We start from the raw sequence: 19,180 nt of genomic DNA on the forward strand, positions 1-19,180 counted from the left end.
GCTATCTAGCAGAATGGTTATCAATGCGTGTATTCAACTTCCAGAGTTAAACTGATGTGTGTTTGCAGCAGTTCAGAATCCATTTCTTTACAGAATGCAGAAACAGTCTTTTCCCGCCCTTGAGACGCTTATAAGAGTTAGCAGTAAGAATGCGTTTAAAGGCCGGGTGCGGTGGCTCAAGCCTGTAATCCCAGCACTTTGGGAGGCCGAGGCGGGTGGATCACGAGGTCAAGAGATCGAGACCATCCTGGTCAACATGGTGAAACCCTGTCTCTACTAAAAATACTAAAAATCAGCTGGGCATGGTGGCGTGTGCCTGTAATCCCAGCTACTCAGGAGGCTGAGGCAGGAGAATTGCCTGAACCCAGGAGGCGGAGGTTGCGGTGAGCCGAGATCGCGCCATTGCACTCCAGCCTGGGCAACAAGAGCGAAACTCCGTCTCAAAAAAAAAAAAAAAAAAAAAAAAAAAAAAAAAAAAAAAAAAAAAAAAAAAAAAAGAATGCGTTTAAAACACAGAACACCCGATTCTTACGAACTCATCTGCTGTGTGCTGGTTCCTTTTAGGAAATTTCATCTATGTTTAGATTCAGCGAGGAAGAAACACGTTTCTTCTAAAAGCTGCGTTTGGACATTCCAGGGTGGATGGGAGAACAGGCTTTAAAGAGTAATACCTTGCTCTACAACCAAAACGGAGCTATCTAGCAGAATGGTTGTCAATGTGTGTATTCAACTTCCAGAGTTAAACTGATGTGTGTTTGCAGCAGTTCAGAAACCCTTTCTTTGCAGAATTCAGAACCAGTCTTTTCCCGCCCTAGAGTCGCTTATAAGAGTTAACAGTAAGAATGCGTTTAAAACACAGAAGACCCGCTTCTTATGAACTCATCTACTGTGTGTTGGTTCCTTTTAGGAAGTTGCATCTATGTTTAGATTCAGCGAGGTAGAAACACGTTTCTTCTAAAAGCTGCGTTTGGACATTCCAGGTGGATGGGAGAACAGGCTGTAAAGAGAAATACCTTGCTCTACAACCAAAACGGAGCTATCTAGCAGAATGGTTGTCAATGTGTGTATTCAACTTCCAGAGTTAAACTGATGTGTGTTTGCCGCAGTTCAGAAACCCTTTCTTTGGAGAATGCAGAAACAGTCTTTTTCCGACCTTGAGACGCTTATAAGAGTTAGAAGTAAGAATGCGTTTAAAACACAGAACACTCGCTTCTTACGAACTCATCTGCTGTGTGTTGGTTCCTTTTAGGAAATTTCATTTATGTTTAGATTCAGCGAGGAAGAAACACGTTTCTTCTAAAAGCTGCATTTGGACGTTCCAGAGTGGATGGGAGAACAGGCTGTAAAGAGAAATACCTTGCTCTACAACCAAAACGGAGCTATCTAGCAGAGTCGTTGTCAATGTGTGTATTCAACTTCCAGAGTTAAACTGATGTGTGTTTGCAGCAGTTCAGAAACCCTTTCTTTGCAGAATGCAGAAACAGCCTTTTCCCGCCCTGGAGACGCTTAGAAGAGTTAGCAGTAAGAATGTGTTTAAAACACAGAAGACCCGCTTCTTACGAACTCATCTGCTGTGTATTGGTTCCTTTTAGGAAGTTGCATCTATGTTTAGATTCAGCGATTTAGAAACACGTTTCTTCTAAAATCTGCGTTTGGACATTCCAGGGTGGATGGGAGAACAGGCTGTAAAGAGAAATACCTTGCTATAAAACCAAAACGGAGCTATCTAGCAGAATGGTTGTCAATGTGTGTATTCAACTTCCAGAGTTAAACTGATGTGTGTTTGCAGCAGTTCAGAAACCCTTTCTTTGGAGAATGCAGAAACAGTCTTTTCCCGCCCTAGAGACGCTTATAAGAGTTAGCAGTAAGAATGCGTTTAAAACACAGAAGACCCGCTTCTTACGAACTCATCTGCTTTGTGTTGGTTCCTTTTAGGAAGTTGCATCTATGTTTAGATTCAGCGAGGTAGAAACACGTTTCTTCTAAAAGCTGCGTTTGGACATTCCAGAGTGGATGGGAGAACAGGCTGTAAAGAGAAATACCTTGCTCTAAAACCAAAACGGAGCTATCTAGCAGAATGGTTGTCAATGTGTGTATTCAACTTCCAGAGTTAAACTGATGTGTGTTTGCAGTAGTTCAGAAACCCTTTCTTTGGAGAATGCAGAAACTGTCTTTTCCCGCCCTGGAGACGCTTATTATAGTTAGCAGTAAGAAAAGGTTTAAAACACAGAAAACCCGCTTCTTACGAACTCATCTGCTGTGTGTTGGTTCTTTTTAGGAAGTTGGATCTATGTTTAGATTCAGCGAGGTAGAAACACGTTTCTTCTAAAAGCTGCATTTGGACAATCCAGAGTGGATGGGAGAACAGGCTGTAAAGAGAAATACCTTGCTCTAAAACGAAAACGGAGCTATCTAGCAGAATGGTTGTCAATGTGTGTATTCAACTTCCAGAGTTAAACTGATGTGTGTTTGCAGCAGTTCAGAAACCCTTTCTTTGGAGAATGCAGAAACAGTCTTTTCCCGCCCCAGAGACGCTTATAAGAGTTAGCAGTAAGAATGCGTTTAAAACACAGAAGACCCGCTTCTTACGGACTCATCTGCTGTGTGTTGGTTCCTTTTAGGAAGTTGCATCTATGTTTGGTTTCAGCGAGATAGAAACACGTTTCTTCTAATAGCTGCATTTGGACATTCCAGAGTGGATGGGAGAACAGGCTGTACAGAGAAATACCTTGCTCTGCAACCAAAACGGAGCTATGTAGCAGAATGGTTGTCAATGTGTGTATTCAACTTCCAGAGTTAAACTGATGTGTGTTTGCAGCAGTTCAGAAACCCTTTCTTTGGAGAATGCAGAAACAGTCTTTTCCCGCCCTAGAGACGCTTATAAGAGTTAGCAGTAAGAATGCGTTTAAAACACAGAAGACCCGCTTCTTACTAACTCATCTGCTGTGTGTTGGTTCCTTTTAGGAAGTTGCATCTATGTTTACATTCAGAGAGGTAGAAACACGTTTCTTCTAAAAGCTGCGTTTGCACATTCCAGAGTGGATGGGCGAACAGGCTGTACAGAGAAATACCTTGCTCTGCAACCAAAACGGAGCTATCTAGCAGAATGGTTGTCAATGTGTGTATTCAACTTCCAGAGTTAAACTGATGTATGTTTGAAGCAGTTCAGAAACCCTTTCTTTGCAGAATGCAGAAACAGTCTTTTCCCGCCCTAGAGACGCTTATAAGAGTTAGCAGTAAGAATGCGTTTAAAACACAGAAGACCCGCTTCTTACGAACTCATCTGCTGTGTGTTGGTTCCTTTTAGGAAGTTGCATCTATGTTTAGATTCAGCGAGGTGCAAACACGTTTCTTCTAAAAGCTGCGTTTGGACATTCCAGAGTGGATGGGAGAACAGGCTGTACAGAGAAATACCTTGCTCTGCAACCAAAACGGAGCTATCTAGCAGAATGGTTGTCAATGTGTGTATTCAACTTCCAGAGTTAAACTGATGTGTGTTTGCAGCAGTTCAGAAACCCTTTCTTTGGAGAATGCAGAAACAGTCTTTTCCCGCCCTAGAGACGCTTATAAGAGTTAGCAGTAAGAATGAGTTTAAAACTCAAAAGACCCGCTTCTTACGAACTCATCTGCTGTGTGTTGGTTCCTTTTAGGAAGATGCATCTATGTTTAGATTCAGCGAGGTGGAAACACGTTTCTTCTAAAAGCTGCGTTTGGATATTCCAGAGTGGATGGGAGAACAGGCTGTAAAGAGAAATACCTTGCTCTAAAACCAAAACGGAGCTATCTAGCAGAATGGTTGTCAATGTGTGTTTTCAACTTCCAGAGTTAAACTGATGTGTGTTTGCAGCAGTTCAGAAACCCTTTCTTTGGAGAATGCAGAAACAGTCATTTCCAGCCCTAGAGACGCATATAAGAGTTAGCAGTAAGAATGCGTTTAAAACACAGAAGACCCGCTTCTTACGAACTCATCTGCTGTGTCTTGGTTCCTTTTAGGAAGTTGCATCTATGTTTAAATTCAGAGAGGTAGAAACACGTTTCTTATAAAAACTGCGTTTGGACATTCCAGAGTGGATGAGAGAACAGGCTGTAAAGAGAAATACCTTGCTCTAAAACCAAAACGGAGCTATCTAGCAGAATGGTTGTCAATGTGTGTATTCAACTTCCAGAGGTAAACTGATGTGTGTTTGCAGCAGTTCAGAAAATCTTTCTTTGGAGAATTCAGAAACTGTCATTTCCCGCCCTAGAGAGGCTTATAAAAGTTATCAGTAAGAATGCGTTTAAAACATAGAAGATCCGTTTCTTACGAACTCATCTGCTGTGTGTTGGTTCCTTTTAGGAAGTTGCATGTATGTTTAGATTCAGCTAGGTAGAAACACCTTTCTTCTAAAAGCTGCGTTTGGACATTCCAGAGTGGATGGGAGAACAGACTGTAAAGAGAAATATCTTGCTCTAAAACCAAAACGGAGATATCTAGCAGAATGTTTGTCAATGTGTGTATTCACCTTCCAGAGTTAAACGGATGTGTGTTTGCAACAGTTCAGAAACCCTTTCTTTGGAGAATGCAGAAACAGTCATTTCCCTCCCTAGAGAGGCTTATAAGAGTTAGCAGTAAGAATGCGTTTAAAATACAGAAGACCCGCTTCTTACGAACTCATCTGCTGTGTGTTGGTTCCTTTTAGGAAGTTGCATCTATGTTTAGATTCAGCGAGGTAGAAACACGTTTCTTCTAAAAGCTGCATTTGGACATTCCAGAGTGGATGGGAGAACAGGCTGTAAAGAGAAATACCTTGCTCTAAAACCAAAACGGAGCTATCTAGCAGAATGGTTGTCAATGTGTGTATTCAACTTCCAGAGTTAAACTGATGTGTGTTTGCAGCAGTTCAGAAACCCTTTCTTTGGAGAATGCAGAAACAGTCTTTTCCCGCCCTAGAGACGCTTATAAGAGTTAGCAGTAAGAATGCGTCTAAAACACAGAAGACCCGCTTCTTACGAACTCATCTGCTGTGTGTTGGTTCCTTTTAGGAAGTTGCATCTATGTTTACATTCGGAGAGGTAGAAACACGTTTCTTCTAAAAGCTGCGTTTGGACATTCCAGAGTGGATGGGCGAACAGGCTGTAAAGAGAAATACCTTGCTCTAAAACCAAAACGGAGCTATCTAGCAGAACGGTTGTCAATGTGTGTATTCAACTTCCAGAGCTAAACTGATGTGTGTTTGAAGCAGTTCAGAAACCCTTTCTTTGCAGAATGCAGAAACAGTCTTTTCCCGCCCTAGAGACGCTTATAAGAGTTAGCAGTAAGAATGCGTTTAAAACACAGAAGACCCACTTCTTACGAACTCATCTGCTGTGTGTTGGTTCCTTTTAGGAAGTTGCATCTATGTTTAGATTCAGCGAGGTAGAAACACGTTTCTTCTAAAAGCTGCGTTTGGACATTCCAGAGTGGATGGGAGAACAGGCTGTACAGAGAAATACCTTGCTCTGCAACCAAAACGGAGCTATCTAGCAGAATGGTTGTCAATGTGTGTATTCAACTTCCAGAGTTAAACTGATGTGTGTTTGCAGCAGTTCAGAAACCCTTTCTTTGGAGAATGCAGAAACAGTCTTTTCCCGCCCTAGAGACGCTTATAAGAGTTAGCAGTAAGAATGCGTTTAAAACACAGAAGACCCGCTTCTTACGAACTCATCTGCTGTGTGTTGGTTCCTTTTTGGAAGATGCATCTATGTTTAGATTCAGCGAGGTGGAAACACGTTTCTTCTAAAAGCTGCGTTTGGACATTCCAGAGTGGATGGGAGAACAGGCTGTAAAGAGAAATACCTTGCTCTAAAACCAAAACGGAGCTATCTAGCAGAATGGTTGTCAATGTGTGTATTCAACTTCCAGATTTAAACTGATGTGTGTTTGCAGCAGTTCAGAAACCCTTTCTTTGGGGAATGCAGAAACAGTCATTTCCAGCCCTGGAGACGCATATAAGAGTTAGCAGTAAGAATGCGTTTAAAACACAGAAGACCCGCTTCTTACGAACTCATCTGCTGTGTCTTGGTTCCTTTTAGGAAGTTGCATCTATGTTTAGATTCAGAGAGGTAGAAACACGTTTCTTATAAAAACTGCGTTTGGACATTCCAGAGTGGATGGGAGAACAGGCTGTAAAGAGAATTACCTTGCTCTAAAACCAAAACGGAGCTATCTAGCAGAATGGTTGTCAATGTGTGTATTCAACTTCCAGTGTTAAACTGATGTGTGTTTGCAGCAGTTCAGAAACCCTTTCTTTGGAGAATGCAGAAACAGTCTTTCCCGCCCTAGAGACGCTTATAAGAGTTAGCAGTAAGAATACGTTAAAAACACAGAAGACCCGCTTCTTACGAACTCATCTGCTGTGTCTTGGTTCCTTTTAGGAAGTTGCATCTATGTTTAGATTCAGCGAGGAAGAAACACCTTTCTTCTTAAAGCTGCGTTTGGACATTCCAGTGTGGATGGGAGAATAGGCTGTAAAGAGAAATTCCTTGCTCTAAAACCAAAACGGAGCTATCTAGCAGAATGGTGGCAATGTGTGTATTCAACTTCCAGAGTTAAACTGATGTTTGTCTGCAGCAGTTCAGAAACCCTTTCTTTGGAGAATGCAGAAACAGTCATTTCCAGCCCTAGAGACGCATATAAGGGTTTGCAGTAAGAATGCGTCTAAAACCAAGACGACCCACTTCTAACGAACTCATCTGCTGTGTGTTGGTTAATTTTAGGAAGTTGCATCTATGTTTAGATTCAGCGAGGTAGAAACACGTTTCTTCTAAATGATGCGTTTGGACATTCCAGAGTGGACGGGAGAACAGGCTGTAAAGAGAAATACCTTGTTCTACAACCAAAACAGAGTTATCTAGCAGAATGGTTGTCAATGTGTGTATTCAACTTCCAGAGTTAAACTGATGTGTGTTTGCAGCAGTTCAGAAACCCTTTCTTTGAAGAATGCAGAAACAGTCTTTTCCCGCCCTAGAGACGCTTATAAATGTTAGCAGTAAGAATGAGTTTAAAACACCAAAGACCCGCTTCTTACGAACTCATCTGCTGTGTGTTGGTTCCTTTTAGGAAGATGCATCTATGTTTAGATTCAGCGAGGTGGAAACACGTTTCTTCTAAAAGCTGCGTTTGGATATTCCAGAGTGGATGAGAGAACAGGCTGTAAAGAGAAATACCTTGCTCTAAAACCAAAACGGAGCTATCTAGCAGAATGGTTGTCAATGTGTGTTTTCAACTTCCAGAGTTAAACTGATGTATGTTTGCAGCAGTTCAGAAACCCTTTCTTTGGAGAATGCAGAAACAGTCATTTCCAGCCCTAGAGACGCATATAAGAGTTAGCAGTAAGAATGCGTTTAAAACACAGAAGACCCGCTTCTTACGAACTCATCTGCTGTGTCTTGGTTCCTTTTAGGAAGTTGCATCTATGTTTAAATTCAGAGAGGTAGAAACACGTTTCTTATAAAAACTGCGTTTGGACATTCCAGAGTGGATGAGAGAACAGGCTGTAAAGAGAAATACCTTGCTCTAAAACCAAAACGGAGCTATCTAGCAGAATGGTTGTCAATGTGTGTATTCAACTTCCAGAGGTAAACTGATGTGTGTTTGCAGCAGTTCAGAAACCCTTCCTTTGGAGAATATAGAAACAGTCTTTTCCCGCCCTAGAGAGGCTTATAAAAGTTAGCAGTAAGAATGCATTTAAAACACAGAAGACCCGCTTCTTACGAACTCATCTGCTGTGTGTTGGTTCCTTTTAGGAAGTTGCATCTATATTTAGATTCAGCGAGGAAGAAACAGGTTTCTTCTAAAAGCTGCGTTTGAACATTCCAGGGTGGATGGTAGAACAGGCTGTAAAGAGAAATACCTTGCTCTAAAACCAAAACGGAGCCATCTAGCAGAATGGTTGTCAATGTGTTTATTCAACTTCCAGAGTTAAACTGATGTGTGTTTGCAGCAGTTCAGAAACCCTTTCTTTGGAGAATGCAGAAACAGTCTTTTCCTGCTCTAGAGACGCGTATAAGAGTTAGCAGTAAGAATGCTTTTAAAACACAGAAGACCCGCTTCTTACGAACTCATCTGCTGTGTGTTGGTTCCTTTTAGGAAGTTGCATCCATGTTTAGATTCAGCGAGGTAGAAACACGTTTCTTCTAAAAGCTGCGTTTGGACATTCCAGAGTGGATGGGAGAACAGGCTGTAAAGAGAATTACCTTGCTCTAAAACTAAAACGGAGCTATCTAGCAGAATGGTTGTCAATGTGTGTATTCAACTTCCAGATTTAAACTGATGTGTGTTTGCAGCAGTTCAGAAACCCTTTCTTTGGAGAATGCAGAAACAGTCATTTCCAGCCCTAGAGACGCATTTAAGAGTTAGCAGTAAGAATGCGTTTAAAACACAGAAGAACCGCTTCTTACGAACTCATCTGCTGTGTCTTGGTTCCTTTTAGGAAGATGCATTTATGTTTAGATTCAGAGAGGTAGAAACGCGTTTCTTCTAAAAGCTGTGTTTGGACATTCCAGAGTGGATGTGAGAACATGCTGTAAACAGAACCTTGCTCTAAAAACAAAATGGAGCTATCTAGCAGAATGGTTGTCAATGTGTGTATTCAACTTCCAGAGTTTAACTGATGTGTGTTTGCAGCAGTTCAGAAACCCTTTCTTTGGAGAATGCAGAAACAGTCATTTCCAGCCCTAGAGACGCATATAATGGTTTGCAGTAAGAATGCGTCTAAAACCCAGACGACCCACTTCTAACGAACTCATCTGCTGTGTGTTGGTTCCTTTTAGGAAGTTGCATCTATGTTTAGATTCAGCGAGGAAGAAACACGTTTCTTCAAAAAGCTGCGTTTGGACATTCCAGAGTGGATGGGAGAACAGGCTGTAAAGAGAAATACCTTGCTCTACAACCAAAACGGAGCTATCTGGCAGAATGGTTGTCAATGTGTGTATTCAACTTCCAGAGTTAAACTGATGTGTGTTTGCAGCAGTTCAGAAACCCTTTCTTTGGAGAATGCAGAAACAGTCATTTCCAGCCCTAGAGACGCATATAAGAGTTAGCAATAAGAATGCGTTTAAAACACAGAAGACCCGCTTCTTACGAACTCATCTGCTGTGTCTTGGTTCCTTTTAGGAAGTTGCATCTATGTTTAGATTCAGAGAGGTAGAAACACCTTTCTTCTAAAAGCTGCGTTTGGACATTCCAGAGTGGATGGGAGAACAGGCTGTAAAGAGAAATACCTTGCTCTAAAACCAAAACGGAGCTATCTAGCAGAATGGTAGCAATGTGTGTATTCAACTTCCAGAGTTAAACTGATGTTTGTTTGCAGCAGTTCAGAAACCCTTTCTTTGGAGAATGAAGAAACAGTCATTTCCAGCCCTAGAGACGCATATAAGGGTTTGCAGTAAGAATGCGTCAAAAACCCAGAAGACCCACTTCTAACGAACTCATCTGCTGTGTGTTGGTTCCTTTTAGGAAGTTGCATCTATGTTTAGATTCAGCGAGGAAGAAACAGTTTTCTTCTAAAAGCTGCGTTTGGACATTCCAGAGTGGATGGGAGAACAGGCTGTAAAGCGAAATACCTTGCTCTAAAACCAAAACGGAGCTATCTAGCAGAATGGTTGTCAATGTGTGCATTCACATTCCAGAGTTAAACTGATGTGTGTTTGCAGCAGTTCAGAAACCCTTTCTTTGGAGAATGCAGAAACAGTCTTTTCCTGCTCTAGAGACGCGTATAAGAGTTAGCAGTAAGAATGGTTTTAAAACAAAGAAGACCCGCTTCTTACGAACTCATCTGCTGTGTGTTGGTTCCTTTTAGGAAGTTGCATCCATGTTTAGATTCAGCGAGGTAGAAAGACGTTTCTTCTAAAAGCTGCGTTTGGACATTCCAGAGTGGATGGGAGAACAGGCTGTAAAGAGAATTACCTTGCTCTAAAACTAAAACGGAGCTATCTAGCAGAATGGATGTCAATGTGTGTATTCAACTTCCAGATTTAAACTGATGTGTGTTTGCAGCAGTTCAGAAACCCTTTCTTTGCAGAATGCAGAAACAGTCATTTCCAGCCCTAGAGACGCATTTAAGAGTTAGCAGTAAGAAAGCGTTTAAAACACAGAAGAACCGCTTCTTACGAACTCATCTGCTGTGTCTTGGTTCCTTTTAGGAAGTTGCATCTATGTTTAGATTCAGAGACATAGAAACGCGTTTCTTCTACAAGCTGTGTTTGGACATTCCAGAGTGGATGTGAGAACATGCTGTAAAGAGAAATACCTTGCTCTAAAAACAAAATGGAGCTATCTAGCAGAATGGTTGTCAATGTGTGTATTCAACTTCCAGAGTTTAACTGATGTGTGTTTGCAGCAGTTCAGAAACCCTTTCTTTGGAGAATGCAGAAACAGTCATTTCCAGCCCTAGAGACGCATATAATGGATTCCAGTAAGAATGCGTCTAAAACCCAGACGACCCACTTCTAACGAACTCATCTGCTGTGTGTTGGTTCCTTTTAGGAAGTTGCATCTATGTTTAGATTCAGCGAGGAAGAAACACGTTTCTTCTAAAAGCTGCGTTTGGACATTCCACAGTGGATGGGAGAACAGGCTGTAAAGAGAAATACCTTGCTCTACAACCAAAACGGAGCTATCTAGCAGAATGGTTGTCAATGTGTGTATTCAACTTCCAGAGTTAAACTGATGTGTGTTTGCAGCAGTTCAGAATCCCTTTCTTTGGAGAACGCAGAAACTGTAATTTCTAGCCCGAGAGACGCGTATAAGAGTTAGCAGTAAGAATGCGTTTAAAACACAGAAGACCCGCTTATTACGAACTCATCTGCTGTGTGTTGGTTCCTTTTAGGAAGTTGCAACTATGTTTAGATTCAGCGAGGTAGAAACACGTTTCTTCTAAAAGCTGCGTTTGGACATTTCAGAGTGGATGGGAGAACAGGCTGTAAAGAGAAATACCTTGCTCTAAAACCAAAACGGAGCTATCTAGCAGAATGGTTGTCAATATGTCTATTCAACTTCCAGAGTTAAACTGATGTGTGTTTGCAGCAGTTCAGAATCCCTTTCTTTGGAGAACACAGAAACAGTCTTTTCCCGCCCTTGAGACGCTTATAAGAGTTAGCAGTAAGAATGCGTTTAAAACACAGAAGACCCGCTTCTTACGAACTCATCTGCTGTGTGTTGGTTCCTTTTAGGAAGTTGCATCTATGTTTAGATTCAGCGAGGTAGAAACACGTTTCTTCTAAAAGCTACGTTTGGACATTCCAGGTGGATGGGAGAACAGGCTGTAAAGAGAAATACCTTGCTCTACAACCAAAACGGAGCTATCTAGCAGAATGGTTGTCAATGTGTGTATTCAACTTCCAGAGTTAAACTGATGTGTGTTTGCAGCAGTTCAGAAACCCTTTCTTTGCAGAATTCAGAACCAGTCTTTTCCCGCCCTAGAGTCGCTTATAAGAGTTAACAGTAAGAATGCGTTTAAAACACAGAAGACCCGCTTCTTATGAACTCATCTACTGTGTGTTGGTTCCTTTTAGGAAGTTGCATCTATGTTTAGATTCAGCGAGGTAGAAACACGTTTCTTCTAAAAGCTGCGTTTGGACATTCCAGGTGGATGGGAGAACAGGCTGTAAAGAGAAATACCTTGCTCTACAACCAAAACGGAGCTATCTAGCAGAATGGTTGTCAATGTGTGTATTCAACTTCCAGAGTTAAACTGATGTGTGTTTGCCGCAGTTCAGAAACCCTTTCTTTGGAGAATGCAGAAACAGTCTTTTTCCGACCTTGAGACGCTTATAAGAGTTAGAAGTAAGAATGCGTTTAAAACACAGAACACTCGCTTCTTACGAACTCATCTGCTGTGTGTTGGTTCCTTTTAGGAAATTTCATTTATGTTTAGATTCAGCGAGGAAGAAACACGTTTCTTCTAAAAGCTGCATTTGGACGTTCCAGAGTGGATGGGAGAACAGGCTGTAAAGAGAAATACCTTGCTCTACAACCAAAACGGAGCTATCTAGCAGAGTCGTTGTCAATGTGTGTATTCAACTTCCAGAGTTAAACTGATGTGTGTTTGCAGCAGTTCAGAAACCCTTTCTTTGCAGAATGCAGAAACAGCCTTTTCCCGCCCTGGAGACGCTTAGAAGAGTTAGCAGTAAGAATGTGTTTAAAACACAGAAGACCCGCTTCTTACGAACTCATCTGCTGTGTATTGGTTCCTTTTAGGAAGTTGCATCTATGTTTAGATTCAGCGATTTAGAAACACGTTTCTTCTAAAATCTGCGTTTGGACATTCCAGGGTGGATGGGAGAACAGGCTGTAAAGAGAAATACCTTGCTATAAAACCAAAACGGAGCTATCTAGCAGAATGGTTGTCAATGTGTGTATTCAACTTCCAGAGTTAAACTGATGTGTGTTTGCAGCAGTTCAGAAACCCTTTCTTTGGAGAATGCAGAAACAGTCTTTTCCCGCCCTAGAGACGCTTATAAGAGTTAGCAGTAAGAATGCGTTTAAAACACAGAAGACCCGCTTCTTACGAACTCATCTGCTTTGTGTTGGTTCCTTTTAGGAAGTTGCATCTATGTTTAGATTCAGCGAGGTAGAAACACGTTTCTTCTAAAAGCTGCGTTTGGACATTCCAGAGTGGATGGGAGAACAGGCTGTAAAGAGAAATACCTTGCTCTAAAACCAAAACGGAGCTATCTAGCAGAATGGTTGTCAATGTGTGTATTCAACTTCCAGAGTTAAACTGATGTGTGTTTGCAGTAGTTCAGAAACCCTTTCTTTGGAGAATGCAGAAACTGTCTTTTCCCGCCCTGGAGACGCTTATTATAGTTAGCAGTAAGAAAAGGTTTAAAACACAGAAAACCCGCTTCTTACGAATTCATCTGCTGTGTGTTGGTTCTTTTTAGGAAGTTGGATCTATGTTTAGATTCAGCGAGGTAGAAACACGTTTCTTCTAAAAGCTGCATTTGGACAATCCAGAGTGGATGGGAGAACAGGCTGTAAAGAGAAATACCTTGCTCTAAAACGAAAACGGAGCTATCTAGCAGAATGGTTGTCAATGTGTGTATTCAACTTCCAGAGTTAAACTGATGTGTGTTTGCAGCAGTTCAGAAACCCTTTCTTTGGAGAATGCAGAAACAGTCTTTTCTCGCCCCAGAGACGCTTATAAGAGTTAGCAGTAAGAATGCGTTTAAAACACAGAAGACCCGCTTCTTACGGACTCATCTGCTGTGTGTTGGTTCCTTTTAGGAAGTTGCATCTATGTTTGGATTCAGCGAGATAGAAACACGTTTCTTCTAATAGCTGCATTTGGACATTCCAGAGTGGATGGGAGAACAGGCTGTACAGAGAAATACCTTGCTCTGCAACCAAAACGGAGCTATGTAGCAGAATGGTTGTCAATGTGTGTATTCAACTTCCAGAGTTAAACTGATGTGTGTTTGCAGCAGTTCAGAAACCCTTTCTTTGGAGAATGCAGAAACAGTCTTTTCCCGCCCTAGAGACGCTTATAAGAGTTAGCAGTAAGAATGCGTTTAAAACACAGAAGACCCGCTTCTTACGAACTCATCTGCTGTGTGTTGGTTCCTTTTAGGAAGTTGCATCTATGTTTAGATTCAGCGAGGTGCAAACACGTTTCTTCTAAAAGCTGCGTTTGGACATTCCAGAGTGGATGGGAGAACAGGCTGTACAGAGAAATACCTTGCTCTGCAACCAAAACGGAGCTATCTAGCAGAATGGTTGTCAATGTGTGTATTCAACTTCCAGAGTTAAACTGATGTGTGTTTGCAGCAGTTCAGAAACCCTTTCTTTGGAGAATGCAGAAACAGTCTTTTCCCGCCCTAGAGACGCTTATAAGAGTTAGCAGTAAGAATGAGTTTAAAACTCAAAAGACCCGCTTCTTACGAACTCATCTGCTGTGTGTTGGTTCCTTTTAGGAAGATGCATCTATGTTTAGATTCAGCGAGGTGGAAACACGTTTCTTCTAAAAGCTGCGTTTGGATATTCCAGAGTGGATGGGAGAACAGGCTGTAAAGAGAAATACCTTGCTCTAAAACCAAAACGGAGCTATCTAGCAGAATGGTTGTCAATGTGTGTTTTCAACTTCCAGAGTTAAACTGATGTGTGTTTGCAGCAGTTCAGAAACCCTTTCTTTGGAGAATGCAGAAACAGTCATTTCCAGCCCTAGAGACGCATATAAGAGTTAGCAGTAAGAATGCGTTTAAAACACAGAAGACCCGCTTCTTACGAACTCATCTGCTGTGTCTTGGTTCCTTTTAGGAAGTTGCATCTATGTTTAAATTCAGAGAGGTAGAAACACGTTTCTTCTAAAAGCTGCGTTTGCACATTCCAGAGTGGATGGGCGAACAGGCTGTACAGAGAAATACCTTGCTCTAAAACCAAAACGGAGCTATCTAGCAGAATGGTGGCAATGTGTGTATTCAACTTCCAGAGTTAAACTGATGTTTGTCTGCAGCAGTTCAGAAACCCTTTCTTTGGAGAATGCAGAAACAGTCATTTCCAGCCCTAGAGACGCATATAAGGGTTTGCAGTAAGAATGCGTCAAAAACCCAGAACACCCACTTCTAACGAACTCATCTGCTATGTGTTGGTTCCCTTTAGGAAGTTGCATCTATGTTTAGATTCAGCGAGGAAGAAACAGTTTTCTTCTAAAAGCTGCGTTTGGACATTCCAGAGTGGATGGGAGAACAGGCTGTAAAGAGAAATACCTTGCTCTAAAACCAAAACGGAGCCATCTAGCAGAATGGTTGTCAATGTGTTTATTCAACTTCCAGAGTTAAACTGATGTGTGTTTAAAGCAGTTCAGAAACCCTTTCTTTGGAGAATGCAGAAACAGTCTTTTCCTGCCCTAGAGACGCTTATAAGAGTTAGCAGTAAGAATGCGTTTAAAACACAGAAGACCCGCTTCTTACGAACTCATCTGCTGTGCTTTGGTTTCTTTTAGAAAGTTGCATCTATGTTTAGATTCAGCGAGGTAGAAACACGTTTCTTCTAAAAGCTGCGTTTGGACATTCCAGAGTGGATGGGAAAAAAGGCTGTAAAGCGAAATACCTTGCTCTAAAACCAAAACGGAGCTATCTAGCAGAATGGTTGTCAATGTGTGTATTCAACTTCCAGAGGTAAACTGATGTGTGTTTGCAGCAGTTCAGAAACTCTTTCTTTGGAGAATTCAGAAACTGTCATTTCCCGCCCTAGAGAGGCTTATAAAAGTTATCAGTAAGAATGCGTTTAAAACATAGAAGATCCGTTTCTTACGAACTCATCTGCTATGTGTTGGTTCCTTTTAGGAAGTTGCATGTATGTTTAGATTCAGCTAGGTAGAAACACCTTTCCTCTAAAAGCTGCGTTTGGACATTCCAGAGTGGATGGGAGAACAGACTGTAAAGAGAAATATCTTGCTCTAAAACCAAAACGGAGATATCTAGCAGAATGTTTGTCAATGTGTGTATTCACCTTCCAGAGTTAAACGGATGTGTGTTTGCAACAGTTCAGAAACCCTTTCTTTGGAGAATGCAGAAACAGTCATTTCCCTCCCTAGAGAGGCTTATAAGAGTTAGCAGTAAGAATGCGTTTAAAATACAGAAGACCCGCTTCTTACGAACTCATCTGCTGTGTGTTGGTTCCTTTTAGGAAGTTGCATCTATGTTTAGATTCAGCGAGGTAGAAACACGTTTCTTCTAAAAGCTGCATTTGGACATTCCAGAGTGGATGGGAGAACAGGCTGTAAAGAGAAATACCTTGCTCTAAAACCAAAACGGAGCTATCTAGCAGAATGGTTGTCAATGTGTGTATTCAACTTCCAGAGTTAAACTGATGTGTGTTTGCAGCAGTTCAGAAACCCTTTCTTTGGAGAATGCAGAAACAGTCTTTTCCCGCCCTAGAGACGCTTATAAGAGTTAGCAGTAAGAATGCGTCTAAAACACAGAAGACCCGCTTCTTACGAACTCATCTGCTGTGTGTTGGTTCCTTTTAGGAAGTTGCATCTATGTTTACATTCGGAGAGGTAGAAACACGTTTCTTCTAAAAGCTGCGTTTGGACATTCCAGAGTGGATGGGCGAACAGGCTGTAAAGAGAAATACCTTGCTCTAAAACCAAAACGGAGCTATCTAGCAGAACGGTTGTCAATGTGTGTATTCAACTTCCAGAGCTAAACTGATGTGTGTTTGAAGCAGTTCAGAAACCCTTTCTTTGCAGAATGCAGAAACAGTCTTTTCCCGCCCTAGAGACGCTTATAAGAGTTAGCAGTAAGAATGCGTTTAAAACACAGAAGACCCACTTCTTACGAACTCATCTGCTGTGTGTTGGTTCCTTTTAGGAAGTTGCATCTATGTTTAGATTCAGCGAGGTAGAAACACGTTTCTTCTAAAAGCTGCGTTTGGACATTCCAGAGTGGATGGGAGAACAGGCTGTACAGAGAAATACCTTGCTCTGCAACCAAAACGGAGCTATCTAGCAGAATGGTTGTCAATGTGTGTATTCAACTTCCAGAGTTAAACTGATGTGTGTTTGCAGCAGTTCAGAAACCCTTTCTTTGGAGAATGCAGAAACAGTCTTTTCCCGCCCTAGAGACGCTTATAAGAGTTAGCAGTAAGAATGCGTTTAAAACACAGAAGACCCGCTTCTTACGAACTCATCTGCTGTGTGTTGGTTCCTTTTTGGAAGATGCATCTATGTTTAGATTCAGCGAGGTGGAAACACGTTTCTTCTAAAAGCTGCGTTTGGACATTCCCTTGTGGATGGGAGAACAGGCTGTAAAGAGAAATACCTTGCTCTAAAACCAAAACGGAGCTATCTAGCAGAATGGTTGTCAATGTGTGTATTCAACTTCCAGATTTAAACTGATGTGTGTTTGCAGCAGTTCAGAAACCCTTTCTTTGGGGAATGCAGAAACAGTCATTTCCAGCCCTAGAGACGCATATAAGAGTTAGCAGTAAGAATGCGTTTAAAACACAGAAGACCCGCTTCTTACGAACTCATCTGCTGTGTCTTGGTTCCTTTTAGGAAGTTGCATCTATGTTTAGATTCAGAGAGGTAGAAACACGTTTCTTATAAAAACTGCGTTTGGACATTCCAGAGTGGATGGGAGAACAGGCTGTAAAGAGAATTACCTTGCTCTAAAACCAAAACGGAGCTATCTAGCAGAATGGTTGTCAATGTGTGTATTCAACTTCCAGTGTTAAACTGATGTGTGTTTGCAGCAGTTCAGAAACCCTTTCTTTGGAGAATGCAGAAACAGTCTTTCCCGCCCTAGAGACGCTTATAAGAGTTAGCAGTAAGAATACGTTAAAAACACAGAAGACCCGCTTCTTACGAACTCATCTGCTGTGTCTTGGTTCCTTTTAGGAAGTTGCATCTATGTTTAGATTCAGCGAGGAAGAAACACCTTTCTTCTTAAAGCTGCGTTTGGACATTCCAGTGTGGATGGGAGAATAGGCTGTAAAGAGAAATTCCTTGCTCTAAAACCAAAACGGAGCTATCTAGCAGAATGGTGGCAATGTGTGTATTCAACTTCCAGAGTTAAACTGATGTTTGTCTGCAGCAGTTCAGAAACCCTTTCTTTGGAGAATGCAGAAACAGTCATTTCCAGCCCTAGAGACGCATATAAGGGTTTGCAGTAAGAATGCGTCAAAAACCCAGAACACCCACTTCTAACGAACTCATCTGCTATGTGTTGGTTCCCTTTAGGAAGTTGCATCTATGTTTAGATTCAGCGAGGAAGAAACAGTTTTCTTCTAAAAGCTGCGTTTGGACATTCCAGAGTGGATGGGAGAACAGGCTGTAAAGAGAAATACCTTGCTCTAAAACCAAAACGGAGCCATCTAGCAGAATGGTTGTCAATGTGTTTATTCAACTTCCAGAGTTAAACTGATGTGTGTTTAAAGCAGTTCAGAAACCCTTTCTTTGGAGAATGCAGAAACAGTCTTTTCCTGCCCTAGAGACGCTTATAAGAGTTAGCAGTAAGAATGCGTTTAAAACACAGAAGACCCGCTTCTTACGAACTCATCTGCTGTGCTTTGGTTTCTTTTAGAAAGTTGCATCTATGTTTAGATTCAGCGAGGTAGAAACACGTTTCTTCTAAAAGCTGCGTTTGGACATTCCAGAGTGGATGGGAAAAAAGGCTGTAAAGCGAAATACCTTGCTCTAAAACCAAAACGGAGCTATCTAGCAGAATGGTTGTCAATGTGTGCATTCAACTTCCAGAGTTAAACTGATGTGTGTTTGCAGCAGTTCAGAAACCCTTTCTTTGGAGAATGCAGAAACAGTCATTTCCAGCCCTAGAGACGCATATAAGGGTTTGCAGTAAGAATGCGTCTAAAACCCAGACGACCCACTTCTAACGAACTCATCTGCTGTGTGTTGGTTAATTTTCGGAAGTTGCATCTATGTTTAGATTCAGCGAGGTAGAAACACGTTTCTTCTAAATGCTGCGTTTGGACATTCCAGAGTGGACGGGAGAACAGGCTGTAAAGAGAAATACCTTGTTCTACAACCAAAACAGAGTTATCTAGCAGAATGGTTGTCAATGTGTGTATTCAACTTCCAGAGTTAAACTGATGTGTGTTTGCAGCAGTTCAGAAACCCTTTCTTTGGAGAATGCAGAAACAGTCTTTTCCCGCCCTAGAGACGCTTATAAATGTTAGCAGTAAGAATGAGTTTAAAACACCAAAGACCCGCTTCTTACGAACTCATCTGCTGTGTGTTGGTTCCTTTTAGGAAGATGCATCTATGTTTAGATTCAGCGAGGTGGAAACACGATTCTTCTAAAAGCTGCGTTTGGATATTCCAGAGTGGATGGGAGAACAGGCTGTAAAGAGAAATACCTTGCTCTAAAACCAAAACGGAGCTATCTAGCAGAATGGTTGTCAATGTGTGTTTTCAACTTCCAGAGTTAAACTGATGTGTGTTTGCAGCAGTTCAGAAACCCTTTCTTTGGAGAATGCAGAAACAGTCATTTCCAGCCCTAGAGACGCATATAAGAGTTAGCAGTAAGAATGCGTTTAAAACACAGAAGACCCGCTTCTTACGAACTCATCTGCTGTGTCTTGGTTCCTTTTAGGAAGTTGCATCTATGTTTAAATTCAGAGAGGTAGAAACACGTTTCTTATAAAAACTGCGTTTGGACATTCCAGAGTGGATGAGAGAACAGGCTGTAAAGAGAAATA

This window comes from Saimiri boliviensis, chromosome 19 (genome assembly GCF_048565385.1).
Source record: "Saimiri boliviensis isolate mSaiBol1 chromosome 19, mSaiBol1.pri, whole genome shotgun sequence".
Classification (NCBI taxonomy): Eukaryota; Metazoa; Chordata; class Mammalia; order Primates; family Cebidae; genus Saimiri; species Saimiri boliviensis.